The following is a 19264-nucleotide window of genomic DNA, read 5'->3' as shown; positions in this document are numbered from 1 at the left end:
CATGGCCTCCAACAGTGGAGGAAGAAGACCTCCTCCTCCTCCTCAGCAGCCATGAGTCACTCAGACTGTTTTACCTACAACATGGTCCTGATGGAACTGGTTGAAATTGTTGGACGTGTTTTCTACTTCCGTGGACATTTTTTACACAATGACATTATTATACAGCTATATAATGTTACGGAGGCCACCTGGATGGGTAAGATGCTTCTCCACCTGCTGACCTGTGTGGAGCGCTACCTGGCTGTGGTTCATCCCATCACCTACATGAGGCTGAGGAACAGTAAAGGGATCAGGATCAGGAACGTCTCCATCGTCTGTGTCTGGATGTTTAGTGGAGTTTATATGCTGAACTTGCAACACTTGGGTTTTTGTATCTTAACTATATCCTTATCTGCTGTTTCCTTCCTCAGCCTCTCAGTTCTTCTGGTTCTGGTCCGTCCAGGTCCAGGGAAGCAGGGAGGGAACAGGAAATGGGCTGATCCATCAAAGAAGAGAGCTTTTTATACCATTGTGGCCATACTGGGAGTACTGTTGGTGAGGTTTTCTGTTGATTTAGTTTGGTTATCAGAAAAACATAACATCCATTCTTTTTGTGTGGTTGACATGTGTTTGACCTGGTTGGAGCTTCCCAACAGTCTGGTGTTACCTCTGCTGTTTCTGCTCAGACATGGAAGAAGAAACAAACAGTGAGGGACAGATTAGTGAAATCAGACATCTCTGTGTGCTGCACACAGGCTTTGCATACCTGAGGATGCAGGTGTTGTTTTGTGATCTTTGTGTTAGTCAATCATCAACCTGTCAGAATGAGTTATAACATATGTAAATAAATCAGGTTAGAATCAGATATATAAACAGAGGTGAAGTGACTCTGCAGAACAGTGGATGAAGTTAAGGCTAAGGAACAGTAAAGGGATCAGGATCAGGAACGTCACCATTGTTTGTGTCTGGATGTTCATTGGAACTTATGTGCCACATACTTTTAGTTATTTTAGTTGTCTTTATTTAATCCTTCAAAGCTATAAATGAAGTTGTCTAAACTAAGCAACTATAATTAACACTAGAAAAGAGTTGCAGGGGTGTCTACGTAAACAATTATTTCACAGAGATTTAAATCATAGTTGATGAGCAGTAACATGTTATTTAACTGTTTTTAGGAATAGGTTAGCATTTCAAAAGTAACGTAAAAACAAATAAATCAATGGATTTTACAAGATGTTTGTATCCATCTATGTAAGTATCCATCCATCAAAGTGATTATTTTTTGTCCTTCTCAATGTTTTTTGTATAAAAACTAGTTTCTGAATGCTTTATTTGAATCTATGTCAGCACTCAGTGCTCACAACTTTGTGAATAACATTGATCGGTGTTGCATAAATAAAGTGTACTTACGTTTCTTTGAATAAAGTTCTCCAACACCTCTTTTAAGAAGACTTTGCCCAAACATCTTACCAATGTAGGCTTAGTTTTTCCACTCAGGCAGTTTTACAGGCAGTGCTGAATCTTTAATCATCAGGTCCTGGAACAAACGCCGGGTGTTGTTCTGGCACTAAGAGACACACAAAAATATCGCGGACCAATAATATCACGTGAGCACAAACAACTAATCAGCGTTAGAGAAGCACGGACAATCGGACGTTACGGAGCGCATCCGTCTTTCTGCTTCACCTACAACATGGTCCTCATTAGGGATGGGAATTGATAAGAATTTAGCAATTCCAATTCCATTATCGATACCGCTTATTGATTTGATTCCTTAATAATTCTCTTATCCATTCGAGTTGGGTGAGGGAATTAAATAATACAAATGGATTTGTTTGCTTTAACTTTAATTTCCTGCTCTCTTTTGATCCACCAGGTATAGATTGTTTTCATTGGATCATAATATATACAAAAGCGCTATATAAAATTGATAAAATATGATTATTATTATTATTATTACAACATACATTTTGGCTACAAACGTTTTATAATATTTACAGTCCTCCTTTTGAACTTGAACAACTTGATCCAAAACGAATTCAGACATAAAACAAATAATTCTTCTGTAAAAAATAACATACAGTATTAACCAAAAGTACAGCTGCACCTATTGCTATGTATTTAAACGGTAAAGCTTTAGTTTAGCCTTTGTTTACATTTCTATAAATGGACCTTCAGAGACGCCGTCCCCGTTGTTACATGTGTTGTCATCAACCGTGTGTGTGAAAGAGCAAACTAAAGACAACGATCAGTACCAGTCCGTCTCCCGTGTCTGATTACTTGTTAGAAAGACATAAACTGGCGACGAGGTGTGTGTTCTTGCTGAAGTTTGTTGTTTTCAGAAGAAAAGTCTGTGCAAGAAGAAACAGCTAGCATAAACACAATATAGTACAGGACCTGGAGTTTATGTATTTGCGACGTAAGAAAAACCGATAAGCGGAATCTACAGGCAAGCAAACAAACGATTCCTAGGAATTGGATTACTGGAAGCCAGTTCTCAGAAAGAACGGGTTTTCGATTCCCATCCCTAGTCCTCTTGGAGCTGTTCAGAGTCTCTGAGAATTTTGGTTACTTTGGTGCCATCTTGGCAAAAAAATTATTTGTCTTCTAAATAAGCATGAAGCTGCTGAGCTTCACCTGGTATGGTCAGGTGTGGTTCCACCGGCTGACCTGTGTGGAGCGCTACCTGGCTGTCGTCCATCCCATAATATACCTGAATGTGAAGAACCAGAGAGGAGCTCAGATCAGGAACGCCATGATCGCACGTCGTCTGGCTGTTTTCCTTGACATTGGTGTTGTTTGAACCTTTGTATCTGGATATTTCTTTCTTGGTTGTTACTTGTTGACTTGTGCAGTTTCTCGGTTCTCTTTGCCCTGATTCGTCGAGGCCCCGGGGAGTAGGGTAGGAACAGGGGGAGGGTGGACCCATCTAAGATAAAGGCTTTCTACACCACTGTGGTCATATTGGGAGTGCTGGTGATCAGGTTTTCTTGGGAAATTTTTTGTTGATTGTCTTTGGGTCGTCCAACAATTGTGTGATTGAGATTTGTCACATGTGGTTGGAGTTTCCCAGCAGGTTGGTGTTACCTCTGCTGTTTCTGCAAAGGCAGCGCAGGATAACATAACATAACATAACATAACATAACATAACATAACATAACATAACATAACATAACATAACATAACATAACATAACCACAACAGAAGAGAGGTACAAAAATGTAAAAACAAAAACAAATGCAATGTTAGTTTTTGTTCCCATTTGTAATGACCTTACCAGAAAGATCTCAAACTTTTTTTTTTTACATGCATGAAAGGTCTATTTTTATTAAATATTATAGGAATATCTTAAGTAATTTACCTTTACACTCATACTCACTGAAAATAGCTCAAATCTATAATAACTACAGGAAAACCATGAAGGTCGGTAAGGATAGAGACCTGAAATGAAGAGATTTTATTTATTTTTTCTGTCTTTTCAACATAAACATTGTTTGTGACTACAGTAAACACTTAGTAGAATTGTTGAGATAAGCTGCAACTTACACGAGTCACTAATGAAACAGGAGTGTATGTCAATGATATGGATGTAAAGATCTCTTCAGTGGCGAGCCGTGCATTTCACACCTAGGCCTTCAGTGATGTCCTACACTGAATGAATCCACCTCCTAATACCATCATTATGACGCCATGTCTCTTTAAATCATACATTTATACAGAAACAAACAGTCGAGTACAACTACTTTATTTCCGGAGCATTTAAAATCAATACATCCGTATTAACAATTAAGAGTAGTAAAGTAAAAGTTATATGATCGCTTGGATACTGTCACAACTTAAAAATAAAAGGCAATTAGTCTACAAAAGTCCACTAAACAGCACATTGTCGCACCCGTAAAGCGGTGCAGACCGCTCCGCCAGACCGTCAAGACAGGGCTTACGAAATAAAATCACAAAATTATAGAAAAAAAAGAAGAAAAAAAAGCTTTGTACTCACCAAAACGACTATCCCCGCTTATTTGAACACAAAATCTATCCTCCTTTCTTTCCTCAAGAAGACTTCAATGACTGTTGTACAGTTGATCTGTCCGTCTCAGTTCCACCAAAAAGTCCTTTTCTATCGACATGGAGGCTAGTGTTGAAAGCCTAGTCTCTCTGAACCTGCGAGCCAGGGATACCGCTCGTAGCTGCTGCTTTGAAAGTGGCGCACAAACCCTTTTCCCGGCTGGGACAGGTTAGCTAGCGCGGGGGTTGGACGACCTATCCTCACAATATCAAGTTTTTCTTGAAAGGTCCGTCTTGAAAATGGCGTTGCATGTATATCAGCGACCAGGTCAATCTCTTCTCCTCCTTCAGCCATTGTGGGTTGAAAAAAAACAGCGAAATTAACGTTTTAGCTTGTTCGAGTCGCTAACGGGACACCAGCTTCCATTTGGTTAACGGCACTCTACTTTGCATAGCGCTGCCTCTCACTAGTGCGTATCCAATCAGAGGACGTGAACGTCAGAACGTGTCACGTTCAACGTGATACCTGCTAGCTGGCCCTGATGTCGCCAACTCAAAATCTGATTGGTTATCACAACCTGTCTGTTTCAGTTCATTTAAGTGTACAGGCGCCCCCCCATTGTTAATTCTGAAGGCCTCGGGAAGATTTCGTGGAGCCTGGCAACACGTGACAGCTCAAATATGATTGGATGAAAGCTATAAGAAAAATATACAATCCTGGAAGCAGCGCAACCAAGAGGAAAGCTATGAAATGAAGAGGAAAGACTATGAGGAATAATTTAATACATATTTATGAAAAAAATATATTAAAATTAAATTTATTTTCTGATTATGTTTCGGCCAGCAGAGAAGACCTTGCTGGCCCTGACGGCTCACCACTGGATCTCTTCTTATGCAGATGATACCATGGTCTATTGCAATGTTCTCTGACGTTAGCAATTGAACGGCTGCTATTTTACTTTATTGTCAGACTGACTTAATAAAAACTATACATTTTACAGCCTTCAATTGTTCCTGGTGTCATTTATTCATTGTTCATTGCCATGGTCCATTTCTCAGGTTTACGTGCCCTTTGTTGGTGGTTTCAAGGTTCAGGTGTCTGGTTAAAGGCGCAGGCCGCAACCCTCAGATACCTCTCTCCCCCTCCCTCCCCGCTGGTCTCTTGCTCTGCCTCCAAACTTTCCAATGTCCCTCCCTCAGTGTAGCTAACAAGCTAACGTTAATCCGAAAGCAACATGACAGTAATATAACATGCTCTGTTAAAAGCATATTACTGCAGCACTTCTCTCGCTCTACGTGCACACACCTCAGCAGCAGCAACACAGTGTCACTTACAGCAGCCACACGGAGGCTGCTGCGTGCACATGAACACATGCACTACAGAGTTCTAGTGTAACAATTACAAATCAAACATAATGTAAATCAAGCAGCAGTAATTACCTTTCAAGCAGAAAAGTCACCAATTCCATCTTCTACTCCTCCAGACCATACACTGTTAAAAAGACGGCGATCTAGCTCCGGAAAAGGGGCGGGGCCTGTGAGCAACAGCTGTCAGACAGCCCATCAAACACAATCCTAGCTCTGATTGGTTCTTTTTGCTCGGTCGCAATGCATTCTGGCAATCTGCCCCCTGCTGCTGAGTCTGTTTTTTTTCACATAAACTACTTGTTTGATGTAAAGCTGTCCTTACATAGTGACAGCTTTAGTAAATATGACAAAAATTTACTTTTATATGAGTTGCAGACTGCACCTTTAAGCAATTTTCTTTCTTAAGACCATTATTACCTGACAAATTTGAATGACTGTTATTTTCTATTTGACTTAAAAAAAGGTTTTTACAGCCTTCAATTGTTCCTGGTGTCATTTATCCTTCACTTATTGCCTCATGGTCCATTTCTTAGGTTTACGTGTCCATTATTGGTGGTTTCATGGTCCAAGTCTCTGGTTCAGTGATTTTATTTCTTTAGATCATTATGATCATTATGACATAATGAATCAATTCCATGTTGGATAGTTTACATACAAACAGAGAGTTATTCAAAAACAGTCAAATTTCCCTGTACTTGTTGGGTTTAATGAACCGTGAAGAGCTGCATTCGTTGCTTTAAAATTTGCATTTCTTCACAATTGACAATTGTTTCAATGCATGCAAAACTGTGTTATTACCCCCAACACACACCCTTTAAAGAGAGCTTTATAACTGAATCACTAGCAGGTTTTGACAGTCTCTCATTCTTTATCGCAGCAGGAGGAAGGTGTTTGGAAAGGTAGGAGTTCTTTCAAACATCTGGATCTGGATTGGATGGACTTGACTGGATTAGATCAGTTTATTCATGAAGTTTAGAAATAGTTCATAAAGGAGGCAGATTTATATGAATAATGAGAGTAAACAGTAAAACTGAGATATGGAAAAGTCCTCATGATCTGAGCTCTCTGTGTGTTTGGATTATTTTATTAAATGTTCAGTTTGGATCCGTTTTCAGTTAATTAGTCAGTGATATGTTAAGTTGGCTCGTTGCTTAAATAAAGAAGGTTGTGGGTTCAAGGCCCGACAGGTTCCATTTTGTTAGTAATTTTCTAATATTTCTTAAACTCATTTCTATTTATAAAAGATTCGGTCTAAAGTCGAACCTAAATGCTAAAAAAAAAACATTCCAGGAGTATTTTTTAGTCTTCTTTGTTTGTTCTTTCAGACATGGCTGCTAACTCTTCATTCTCCTCTAACGTCTCCAAGCTAAACCATCCACTCTTGTGTTCTCAAATCCATCCGTACTCCATCATCATCCCAACAACTGTCTTTACAAACTTCCTCTTCCTCCTTCCTCTCTACATCTTCATCCTCCATCATGGCCTCCAACAGTGGAGGAAGAAGACCTCCTCCTCCTCCTCAGCAGCCATGAGTCACTCAGACTGTTTCACCTACAACATGGTCCTGATGGAACTGGTTGAAATCATTGGTGATGTTTTCTACTTTTGTGGACTTTTTCAAAATTATGTAATGAGACATTGGGGATATATGTTGGCGAGACTCTCTTGGATAGGCAAGATGAGTTTCCACCTGCTGACCTGTGTGGAGCGCTACCTGGCTGTGGTTCATCCCATCACCTACATGAGGCTGAGGAACAGTAAAGGGATCAGGATCAGGAACGTCTCCATCGTCTGTGTCTGGATGATTAGTGGAGCTTATACATCCTCCTCACCTCAGGGCCATCAATGGGTCTTAGCAACAACTATAGCAGCTGTTTCCTTCTTCAGCCTCTCAGTTCTTCTGGTTCTGGTCCGTCCAGGTCCAGGGGAGCAGGGAGGGAACAAGCAATGGGCTGATCCATCAAAGAAGAGAGCTTTCTTTACTATTGTGTCCATACTGGGAATACTGGTGCTGAAGCTTTCAGCCAATTTGAGTTACTTAGTTGTGGTTCTGTCAACAAACAATGTGGTTTGTGTGGTTGAAGTGATTTTGAACTGGTTGGAGCTTCCCAACAGTCTGGTGTTACCTCTGCTGTTTCTGCTTAGACATGGAAGAAGCAACAAACAGTGATGGACAGATTAGTGAGATCAGAAAAAATCATCCATCTTCAGTTTGTTGAGTCTTTAATAATTTTAACATAGTTCAGGCTATAAAGAGTTGTTTCTCTTCTCATTTTCAAGGTATCCTCATTTCTTCTGCTGGTCTAGTTCTTTTGATATGTCTATATAATTATACAATTCATGTAATCTACGATCATTAGTATTATCTATTATCTCCAACAAAGTTTTAGTTTTTAAACTTGAAGTTAGATTTTTCGAGTCATTTTGATGATTTTGTGACTTCTCTTCTGATTTTGTGACTTTTGCTTTTTGTTTTTTTAGTAAGGATTTGTTGTCAGACGCTGTTTTCCATCCCATCAATGCTCATAAACCATAGCGACCTGCACCATTTCCATCAACCCACAGTTTGTCTCTTTCTGCAAATGGAAAGAGCATTTGCGTAGCGTAAGCTATAACCGTGTTAAACGATTTACAAAGTGTAAATGGTTTTCTCCAGAGATGCAAAACATGCTACTGGCTTTTTCCCTCTCTGTCATACACACACACACACACACACACACACAGTTATGTGTTGCACAGCTTTATACGGAGGATCAAGTGTCTCTTTACAACAGACTTAAGACTTTTGCAGCCAGAGGACGGCCAATGACGAATGAGCAAATTTAAAACTGAATCCTCGCAGTGTTTCATATTTTTCTTAAACATTCCCAGATGTTAATGATGACAGTAAATACTTGAAATAATTGTTTGGATAAGCTGTAACTTACACGTGTTAGTAATAAAAGAGCAGTTTATGTTAATAATGTGGATGTAAAGATCTCTTTATATGCAGATGATACCACAGTCTATTACAATGCTCTCGAACCTTAGCCATTTAATGACTGTATTTCTACTCTAATTGACTTAATAAAAACTATGGACTTTACAGCCTTCAATTGTTCCTCGCGTCATTTATTTTTCACTCGTTGCTTCATGATCCATTTCTCATTGTTGGTGATTTCATGGTTCAAGTCTCTTGTTCAGCGGTTTTCTTTCTTTAGATCATTATTACCTGATAAATCCCATCAATGTTGGATAGTTCACATGCAAACAGAGAGTTATTCAAAAACAGTCAAACTTCCCTGTACTTGCTGGGTTAAATGAAGAGCTGCATTTGTTGCTTTAAAATTTGCATTTCTTCACAATTGAAGATCCTTTCAACGCATGCAAAACTGTGTTATTACCCCCAACACACACTCTTTAAAGAGAGCTTTATAACTGAATCACTAGCAGGTTTTGACAATCTCTCAGTCTATATCACAGCAAGAGGAAGGTGTTTAGAAAGGTAGGAGTTCTTTCAATCAAACATCTGGATCTGGAGTGGATTGGATGGACTGGATTATATCAGTTTATTCATCAAGCTTTGTTTCAAATTTTTCTTGTAGCATAAAGAAGTAGAAATAGTAGGAAGATTTATATGAATAATAAGAGTAAACAGTAAAACTGAGATGTTTCTGTTTAGTTTGGATCTGTTTTCTGTCAATTAGTCAGTGATATGTTAACTTGGCTTGTTGTTAAATAATAAGGTTGTGGGTTCAAGGCCCGACAGGCTCTATTCTGTTAGTAACTTTCTGTTAGTTTTTAAACTAATTCCTATTCATAACAGATTTGGTCTAAAGTTAAACCTAAATGCTAAAACAATTCCAGGAATATTTGTGTCTTCTTTGTTTTCTCTTTGTTTTCTCTTTCAGACATGGCTGCTAACTCTTTGTTCTCCACCAACAACTCCAATCCAAACAGTTCCTTCCCTCCGTACTCCATCATCATCCCAACAACTGTCTTTACTATCTTCCTCTTCCTCCTTCCTCTCTACATCTTCATCCTCCATCATGGCCTCCAACAGTGGAGGAAGAAGACCTCCTCCTCCTCCTCAGCAGCCATGAGTCACTCAGACTGTTTCACCTCAACATGGTCCTGATGGAACTGGTTGAAATGGTTGGCCCTGTTTTCTACTTTTGTGGACAGTTCCAAAATGATGATGTTATAATACGTTGGGGGTATTTTGTGATGAAATTTACCTGGATAGGTAAATTGAGTTTTCATCTGCTGACCTGTGTGGAGCGCTACCTGGCTGTGGTTCATCCCATCACCTACATGAGGCTGAGGAACAGTAAAGGGATCAGGAACGTCTCCATTGTCTGTGTCTGGATGATTAGTGGAGCTTATATGCCCTGCCCACATTGTTTTGATTATTATGTCCTAGCAATTACTATAACAGCTGTTTCCTTCTTCAGCCTCTCAGTTATTCTGGTTCTGGTGCTTTCAGGCAATTTGGGTTATGATATTGCAAAAAAAAATGAATGTCAATGTTTTTTGTGTGGTTGACATGTGTTCGATCTGGTTGAAGCTTCCCAACAGTCTGGTGTTACCTCTGCTGTTTCTGCTCAGACATGGAAGAAGAAACAAACAGTGAGTGACAGAATTAGTGAGATTAGACAAATCGTCCCTCTTTAGTTTGTTCAGTCTTTGATCATTTTTAGTTTCGGTAAGGCTATAACAACTTGCAAGACATTTTTTTGCTTTTCATCTTTAAAAGTTTTTTCATTCTGCCAAAGCTAAACATGAAGTTGACAAAACTAAGCAATTATAATTAACATGAACGAGAGGCTGAGTGTCTTTGGAGACAAATATATTTTTGTTGGTTCTTCTTGTGGCTCTAGATACGGGTCTAGTTCCTGTGATATTAATCATCCAACAAAGTTTTAGCTTTTAAGTTAAATTTTTGTCATTTTAATGATTTTGTGTCTTTTCTCCTGAATTTGTGACAAAGAGTCGCTCTATGGTTTTTTTAAGGATTTGTTGTCAGATGTTGTTTTCCATCCCTTCAATGCTCATAAACTAGGGCAACCTGCACCAATTTCATCAACCCACAGTTTGTCTCTTTCTGCAAATGGAAAGAACATTTGCGTAGCGTAAATAACCGTGTTAAAATATTTACAAAGTGTAAATGATTTTTCTCTCGAGATGCAAAACATGCAAATAGATTTTTCCCTCTCTGTCATACACACACACACACACACACACACTTATGCATTACACAGCTTTATACGGAGGATCAAGTGTCTCTTTACAACAGACTAAGACTAAAACCGGATCCTCGTAGTGTTTCATATTTTTATAAACATTCCCAGATGTTTGTGACCACAGTAGGTAGAATTGTTTTGTTAAGCTGTAACTTACAATAGTTAGTAATAAAACAGCAGTTTATGTTAATAATGTGGATGTAAAGATCTCTTTATACGCAGATGATACCACTCTGTATTGCAATGCTCTCTAACCGTAGCCATTTAACGACTGCTATTTTACTCATTTTACTCTATTTGACTTAATAAAACTATGGACTTTACAGCCTTCAATTGTTCCTGGTGTCATTAACCTTCATTCTTTGCTTCATGGTCCATTCATCAGGTTTACATATCCATTGTTGGTGATTTTATGGTTCAAGTCTCTTGTTCAGCGATTTTCTTTCTTTAGATCATTATTACCTGATAAATTCCATCAATGTTGGATAGTTCACATACAAACAGAGTTGTTCAAAAACAGTCAAATTTCCCTGTACTTGTTGGGTTAAATGAGGCGTGAAGAGTTGCACTCGTTGCCTTAATATTTGCATTTCTTCACAATTGACAATCTTTCCAACGCATGCAAAACTGTCATTCTCCCAACACATAACCTTTAAAGAGAAATTTACAACTGAATTACAAGCAGCTTTTGACAGTCTCTCAGTCTTTATCACAGCAGGAGGAAGGTGTTTGGAAAGGTAGGAGTTCTTTCACAATCACAATCAGAATCAGAAATGTTTAAATGGCCAAGCACAGTTTTTGAGACAGCACAAGGAATTTGACTTGGTAGTCGGTGTGTGGAACAAAAAACAAAGAAACGAGCACGCAAACAATAATATAACAATGTGTTTATGTGGATGGTGGCAGAGGGAAATTAGCTGTTTTTGTGTCTGGAGGTTCTGGTCCTGATGGACCGAAACCTCCTTCCAGAGGGGAGAGATTGTAACAGTTTGTGACCGGGGTGGGAGGGGTCGGCCACAATCTTTCCTGCACGCCTCAGAGTCCTGGGGGTGTACAGATCCTGGAGGGAGGGCAGATTGCAGCCGATTATCTTCTCTGAAAACATCTATAATCAAACATCTGGATCTGGAGTGGATTTGATGGACTGGATTAGATCAGTTTATTCATGAAGCTTTGTTTATAACTTCTCTTGTAGCATAAAGAAGTAGAAATAGTTCATATAGGAGGCAGATTTATAGGAATGATCATGACCTCTGCTTCATACTCTCAAAGTGGTATCAAGGAAGTTGTCACCCAGATTTATTGGCCCTTTGGAGATTGAGTCTGTTATCAACCCTTGTGCAGTTTGCCTCAAGCTTCCTGCCTCCCTCTGTTTTATGTCTCCCAAGTCAAACCTGTCTCCTCCTTGAATATTATTAATGTTGTTAAATTGTATCATTGAATAAGTAGATTGTTCTCAGTCAATCCAAAATAAAAATTTTCCCTTAAGCCTAAATATCTTATAAAGACAATTTGAGGTTTTGAATTTCTAAGAAGAATATCTAGCTACATTTTTCATTAAGTTATTTTAGTATTAATAATGTGCAGAATTTTTCTTCAACTAAATAAGTTATATATTTATTATTTGTTAATTTTCATCTTATGGAAGGGGGTAAATAGTATAATTTACAGTTCTTTGTTCATAGATATAATAATGAAAGTAATATAATCACATTTTAATTTCTTAAAAAGAATTGGTTTTGATAATGTATGGTTGGAAAAAGTCCTTGTCAACTAAAGGTTCTCTTCTGTCACCAGCCAATTATATCATTTATTTACATCCTAATAAAATAGATCATATTAATGCATTTAACTGCTTATAATCATTATGATTTTCCTAGTTATTTTATAATCTTTTTCACATTCCACGTGGACACACGTGGAATCTTTAATTAAATCATTGTTCTTTATTTTTGGCCAACGTGTCAGGAAAACAACAATAAAATGATTAATTTCTTAGTTTCTACATACATATGATAGAGTTGAGGTGAGTGTGCCGACATGTATAGTGAATAAAAACGAAATATTAATATACTTTGGTAGTCTTTGACGGTAAAATAAACACTAAGCATTTAAGTTTACAGAGCTTATAGTTGGAAAACATATATAAAAATGATAACATGGTCAAATACTCACATGCCTGAATATTGTGCACACTGTATATTCTTCCCTAGCTAGGATGAGGAGCTAATTTCTAGCTTGGTGCTAGCTAAACAGGTTGCTACATAACCATCTATGAGTCAGCAGTAAGTTTAAGATATTACTAAGCAAAATAACTAACAAAAAACACACTTTAACAAGAGCAATTGGATCATGATATAATAAACAATATATATTAAACTAATTCAAGATTATCACTGAAGGATTGTGCGAGCTAGTGATAAGCCTAATGCTGATATAATATTGGAAATCACACAGACAGGCTAACAGTTAGCAATGCTAACAGTTTTTTAGCTTTCTACTCAAACTATAAACTGTTATAAAATACCAACGCAGACATATTAAACACAGATTAATGATGATTTACTCACAGACAGAAGCTCCTCAGAGTTCAGCTGAAGGAGAGTGAAATACAACAGCAAACAACTACGGAGAGTCTACCTGGACAAAAAGGTGGAGGATCACTGACTCCCTTAAAGGGCCAGATCAATATATCTATCTATTGATTTTATTTGATTAAATGTTTATTTCAAAGATCAACACAACAGCAGTACATTTACCACAATGAAAATAATAATAATAATAATAATAATAATAATAATAATAATAATAGTAGTAATTAAAAAACAAACAAATGTAACAATGGTTACAAAATTCTGCACATGCACCTATACATGTTCAAAAAGGAGTGGGAAGAAGTATAAACTTATATGATCCTACCTCTTGTAATATCTAGTACTACACTTATTTATATACAATAACCTTCTCATAATATGCAATTATCTATCTATTAACTCCAAAGTTTTAGTTTTTAAGCTTTAAATTAGATTTTTATTTATGTTTATTTAAAAATTAAAAATAACAGTTATTTGATGATTTTTTGTTGTTGTTGTCATTTCTTTTGATTTCATGACTTACAGTCGTTTTTTTTAAGGATTTGTTGGCAGACACTGTTTTCCATCCCATCAATGCTAATGCTAACTATAGCGACTCGCACCTTTTTCATCAACATACAGTTTGTCTCTTTCTGCAAATGGAAAGAACATTTGCGTAGCGTAAATAACCGTGTTAAACGATTTACAAAGTGTAAATGGTTTTCTCTCGAGATGCAAAACAGGCTACAGGCTTTATCCCTTTCACACACACACACACACACACACACACACACACACACACACACACACACACACACACACACACACACACACACACACACACACACACACACACACACACACACACACACACACACACGTGGTTATGTGTTACGTGGCTTTATACAGAGGATCAAGCATCTATTTACAACAGACTAAGACTTTCGCAGCCAGAGGACGGCCAATGACGAATGAGGTGGGACCAAATTTAAAACAAAAATCAAATATTTTTGGTTCAAGGTTCAATTTTTCTAAAATTGTGTTTCATTCAGTCAGTCATAGCCTCAGTTTTTGCATCATTGGGTACAGGTATCAATACTCGGTATCGGTGAGTGTTGGTACTTATTTTAGAAAAGTGCAGTATTTTACATCCTTCGTGCTTACCTTTACTCCAACTGAAGAATTCCTTATTTTTCACAAACAATTTGACCTGATGTGTTGTTACACAAAAGCCTATTTAGTGAAAAACGTTCTAATATTCCAATGAATAAGTGATATCATATATTTGAGTGTATTCTATGAATGGGTTATTGACTTGTCCTTGTAATTACTATTGTGTTTAGTTTAAGAATGGGATAGATAATGCAAGATTGGTTGGTGTGTGATTTGATGGTTTTGTATCAAGTTAAAGCTGCAGTCTGTTGGTTCTTTGCGTCATTTGGTCAAAAATATCCATACTAGCCTTTTAGCAAATTGTGATCCAAAGTGTTCTGAGACGATCTCTGCGCCTTCTTCTATATTCAAGCTTTAGAAAACAAGGAGTGCAATGCTTTTTTCAGCCAATCACAGATTTTTTACAAACAATGTTTTTGGCTGGGTGTTACTATTGGCTGTATTCCTGTATCATGTTTTTCTGCAGTCTGTGCCTTCTCCTCGCCCTTCTCTCTCTTTTCTGTTTCAGGTGTCTTGATGCTGGCGCTGGCAGTTCCTGATCTGTGGTTCACGGCTCAACTAGTCTGAGACACTCTGATGTTCTATCTCTCTATCCTGTTCTGTTTGTCCTTCTGTCCACTAACCCCAACCAGTCGACGCAGATGGCTGCCACCTCTGAACCTGGTTCTAATTGAAATTTCTTCCTGTTAAAAGGGAGTTTTTTCATCCCACTCTTGCTAAATATGTGGATCTTGTTGGGTTCTTTCTTTCTTATTATGAATTTTATATTTTTTTTAAGCACATTGAGATGACTGTTGTAATTTGTGCGATATAAATGAAGTTGTTTTGATTTGACAAAAGTCAATGCGCATTGATGTTTTATCGGTAGTAAAGCTGCAGTGGCAGGTGTTTTTGGCAGGAAAAGTCCCTATCGCTGTGTTAGGCTTGACACGGCAAAGCAAGCCAAAAAAAGAAAGACCAACATGGAGAAGCGACAGCGTTACGACTCAGGCTTGTTTGAGCCGCAACAAAAGAAGGAGGAACACAGCGTCAACGTATTAAGCTCATATGAGCATTTATTCACTCCAATGAAGGTAAGTGTGTGTGTGCATGCAGCCGCGGTGGCAAGTCTGCAGTCCAGTCCGGCAGAGCAGACGGAGAAAGGAAGAGCAAAGACATCAAACACTCCCGATCTCCGGCACAGACTTCCAGGTTGGAAGAGTAGGCAGACAATGGACGATCAGCCCGGCACACAACTGCAACGCCAGAGCTGCAACGCAAGAGCTGCGCCCGTGGAGGAGAAGATGCACATGGAGGAAGCAGACCAACGTGGAGGAGACAACCGCTAGTGGAGGCGAAGATGCTCGCTCCGGAGGGAAACCCAGCAGCTCCATATAAGGCAGGACCAGGTGATTAGTTGCACGTGGATCCACCTGCAGCGCCACCTCACAACACAGGCAGAAGATTAACAGCACCAATATAGATAATGTGGACCTTCACAGACAGTCAAAATCCCAGAAGAGGAGCTGGAAAGTTGCCATATTTAGCCTCAAACTCACTGCAAAAAGCTCCACAGTCGTGAGCGTTCACGAGGATGCCGGTTCTTTCAAAACAAGGAAGGGGAGTGGGGAGAAAATTCTACATACTGCAACTTTAAAGGTGTGACCAAACCCCAAAACCACTTTTTTCGACTTGGTATTTGGTATAAAGTAGTGTTGTTGATGGATTCTTGCCCAACTCTTGAAATTTTAGTCAAAGTATTTCAATTTGCCAGCTTTTGGTACTACAATTGAACGTTGCTATTGGTTGTGATAGAGGCCAATGGCATTTTGGAAGCATCTTTTGTCACGAACCAATATTGTTTGTCTTAACTGGGCGTGTCTTAACTACTCCAAGAGCCCCGCCCATAATTAAGATATTTTTTTGACTTTCCAGGTTAGACACACATCAGCCAAAATTTCAAAGTTTTAATTAAACTTTAGTGGAATAGTGCATCGGTTAGTCATTAGTTGGGTTGACAATTTGCTTTTCAGTTGTTTGGTTTGTTGGCTCAGCACTTGGTTGATTTTTTTCAGTTTAAATGCAATTAATAGTTTAATCTCTTAAGATGACTGATATTTAATGGTATAGAATCAGAGAAAATGCTCAAGTTGAGGTCCATTCATAGAATTCACAAGAGCTTAAATTAAACCAGAATAATCACAAAGGAAAATAAGTCACAAGGTCCAAAATTACAAAAAACCTCATTACTTTACTTTTTCAGTTTCAAGTCCATCTGAGGGTAGAATTACTTGACACATACCTGTTAGGTTTTAAATTTGAAAATATAAGAAGCTACGTGCCATCTCACCACCCCAACCAAGCTCCCGCATCCCTTATATTTTAGACAAGGTGTACAATAAATCTAAAATACCTACTTGTCAACCACTTACTAAATACATTTAGGTGATTCGAATGTCTAGGCCTAACCTTGTTGACATTGAAATGTTCTGAACATTCCTACATTATAATACAGCCTAGATGAAAACATAAATAAGTATATATTTTATTTAACATACTTACAGTTCATATACAAGTCAACACGTTACATTTTATTTTCATTACATATTTTCTAATGCTCACTTGTGGTTCTCTGGTATTCATTAATGACTTATTAGACAAATTTGTTGCAGACTTTACATATTTCAACACTTTTTTTGGAAGGAGTGAATATTTGCGGCGCTTTTGCTTGGTGGATTTTTCATGGTGACTTAAGATAAAATTCCAGTTACAAATCTTACAGAACGTGTAACTGTGTCCCATCCTGCTCCTCTTTAGGAAGTTAAACTCGCTGTCCCATTTTCCAAGGTATTTACGCAAGTTCTTTGTTTTTTTGCCGGAACGTCTTCTTCACATCCATCCGTCTCTCTTCTGAGCTGTTTCCAGTTTTGTTCCCGCTGTCTGTTCTAATCTCTAATTTTGCAAGAACTGCCACCCAGGCCACTCCAGGTGGCAGTTCTCACGAGGTTGGTGACAGCGTTAAGTTTAGAGAAGCAGAGGAATGTTTTCATTTATTTATTACATTATAATACAGGAAATTTACGGGACAATACTAATACGATAGGATGGCAGGAAAGAGGAGTAAAATATGAGTTTCCCAGCCAAAACAGGAGACCTGATATTCACCATGTTTTGTCGGTAACTCGAGTGATACTCTCGACGAATTAAGTCCTATTTGTACCTCGGCGTTCCACAGACCCATGAATGGCCAACATTGGTGATATAGAAAGACACAAATTCTAACAAGGGCGTCTGATTGTTTGGCTGGTTTTAAGTCATCATTTTAGAATATTTTATCCAAAACTTTTGGGAAACACTGTTTAACTAACTAAATCAACGTAATAGTAGAAGAGTCCGCACTCATCTGATCTTGGTAAACTGTACATGTGGGTGTATGTGTGGAAGTCTACTAGCATGTCATGATGGAATATATTGACGTTAATGTATTAAAATGAAAGAGACAAAAATGTACTGACATTATTAACAACTTTGGTTCATTTATTGGTTGTCTTTAAATCTAGATATGGCTGAAAACTCCTCCTTCAATAACAGCCTGCTTCTACCTCAGCCTTCCACAACCTGCTTCTTCTCCAGTCCCTTCTACGACATTATCATTACTTTCTTCTTCATCCACTTCCTCCTCTTTCTCCCCATTGGCACCATCGTCTTCCATCACGGCCTCCAGCAGTGGAGGAAGAGGCGCTCTTCATCCTCCACACCTTCCATGAGTCACTCGGACGTCTTCACCTACTCCAGCCTCACCATGGAGCTGTCTGGGGTTGTCGGCTCTTTGGTCCTTCTTGGCGGTGTATTCAGGAAGAACAGAACGGCGGTTTTTGTGGGCCAGTGTTGGCTATATTTCATCTGGAACGTACAAAATTACTTCCATGTGCTGACCTGTGTGGAGCGCTACCTGGCTGTGGTTCATCCCATCACTTATCGGAGTCTAAAGACCAGGAAGGGAATCAGGATCAGGAATGCCACCATCGCCTGTATCGGACTGATTTGCATTGCACGGACATTAGCATTTAATTACTCCAACCCCATGTTTATAGATTTGTCCATGATGATTTTATCCCTTGTCCTCATCTCGGCCTGCAGCATCTCTATTATTCGTGTTCTAGTTCATCCAGGCCCGGGAAAACAGGACGGGAACAGGCAAAGGGTTGACCAATCAAAGCAAAGGGCTTTCTTTACCATTTTGGCCATACTGGGAGTGCTAATTGTAAGATTTAGTTGCAGCTTTACCTATGCCGTGATCAGTGTGTTGGCTCAAGGGATGGAATGTGAGATGTTGGTAGCTGAAATTTGGTTGAACCTGCCCAGCTCTTTGGTCTTACCTCTGCTCTTCCTGCACAAAGGCGGCAAACTACCATGTTCAGTCAATAGGCAACACACTAATAACGTCTGACTACACAAAAACGTTATCTTTGGTCAATTTGGTACTGGTAGTGGGCTTATTGGTAAATTACCACATACTGTATGATCAGATTTTAAAATAATGGCAACCACATTGACACACATCAATATATTGATTTTACTACTTCTCACTTTCAAACCCACTTAAAGTCTTGCCCCTGTGTATCTTTCCGATCTCGTCCATCACCACCCTCAGATCCTCCTTATTATATGTAGGTACAGCAGGCTTTGTTTGTTTAGTTTTATTTAGAGCCCCATTAGCTATACTGCAAAAGTAGTAACTATTCTACCTGCGGCCAACAGCACAGACACATGACATTTCCGAAGCACAACAAACAGATTAGATAAGACGTACAAACAACATTCACACCGAAAAGAAAATATAACCAAAATAAAACACTGTAACCAAAGCATACATAATACATAACAACATTAACTACAATACACACAACATAGAAATACAAACATTAAAGTCAACTAATAATTGATAAAATAAAACTCCTATCT

General features: G+C 38.5%; 1 long non-coding RNA gene across 1 annotated transcript; it reads left to right on the top strand.

Moving 5' to 3' along the window:
- The first annotated feature begins 4174 nt into the window (after positions 1 to 4174).
- On the top strand, positions 4175 to 13264 carry LOC114480703 (uncharacterized). Its single transcript, XR_003676158.1, has 3 exons — positions 4175 to 4289; positions 12223 to 12225; positions 13253 to 13264. It is a non-coding gene; the product is annotated as an uncharacterized LOC114480703 (long non-coding RNA).
- Positions 13265 to 19264: the final 6000 nt, after the last annotated feature.

This window comes from Gouania willdenowi, chromosome 18 (genome assembly GCF_900634775.1).
Source record: "Gouania willdenowi chromosome 18, fGouWil2.1, whole genome shotgun sequence".
In the NCBI taxonomy this organism is placed as follows: Eukaryota; Metazoa; Chordata; class Actinopteri; order Blenniiformes; family Gobiesocidae; genus Gouania; species Gouania willdenowi.
The sequence above is the reverse complement of the archived record's forward strand: the minus strand, read 5'-3'. Positions and strand labels throughout refer to the sequence as shown.